Below are 874 nucleotides of genomic sequence, written 5' to 3'. Positions count from 1 at the left end.
CCCGACAGCGGCCCCGCCAGCCGCCCCCACGACGGCGCTCCGCTGGGTATGTTGCCTCACATCACGTCGAGCGGCCCGGTCGCCCCCGCCGCCCTCGAGTTTACACGTCCAAGATGGGCGGAGACGTCGTCGGCGGCGGCGAGATCGGATCGCGAAGTCGGGGGCGAGGGAGCACCACCGCCGCCGACCGTGGTGGCGAGCGGGAGTCTTCCGTCCGGCTGGGGCCTCGGAGATAACGCCGTGGCTCGCCGCGGACGGGACGGCGGCGGTGTCAAAGGTCGACGCGGTGCGGGGCGGTGCAGGGCGGGGGCCTTCCAGACGCAGTGGTTTCGCGTCGAGGCGGAGGCCGCTGTGCGCGCCGCAGCAGGTTGCGCCTCTCCCGAACGCGTTTCCTCGAAGTGATAAGCGCCGCTGGCCCGGGCAGCCCCGTCCCACCCCGCCCCGCCCCGCTCAGAGCAGGCAAACACTCCCAGGGGCGGCGCCTGGCCCTGGCCTCGCGTGTTTGCAGCAGGCAGTGCCGTGCGTCGCGAGGCGATACGACAAACAGACATTTACTTCACGATGGACGCGACCGTTTCAATCCCAGCCACCCGCGGACCGTAGACATACGGCCGCTTGTTGTTTTGATTGTGTCCGCGGCGGGCTCGCGCTGCTCTGCCGGGATACCCCCGGGGGGGTCCCCCGGTGTCCTTAACGCCGAATCACCGCGCGGGACCCTGTGCCCTGCCTGTGGCGGGACCCTCTCCCGACGGGCGTAACGTCCACTCTATCCGAGGGGTAAAACGAAACCAGACGTCCTCCTCAACGCAAATCGTATAGGGCTCACTTGGCTTTTATGACATGGCCTTTTGCTATCGTTGCGGGAGGGTGGGCG

Source organism: Frankliniella occidentalis, unplaced genomic scaffold (assembly GCF_000697945.3).
Source record: "Frankliniella occidentalis isolate FOCC.00 unplaced genomic scaffold, Focc_3.1 Scaffold30, whole genome shotgun sequence".
Lineage (NCBI taxonomy): Eukaryota > Metazoa > Arthropoda > Insecta > Thysanoptera > Thripidae > Frankliniella > Frankliniella occidentalis.
This window is presented reverse-complemented; position numbering follows the sequence as displayed.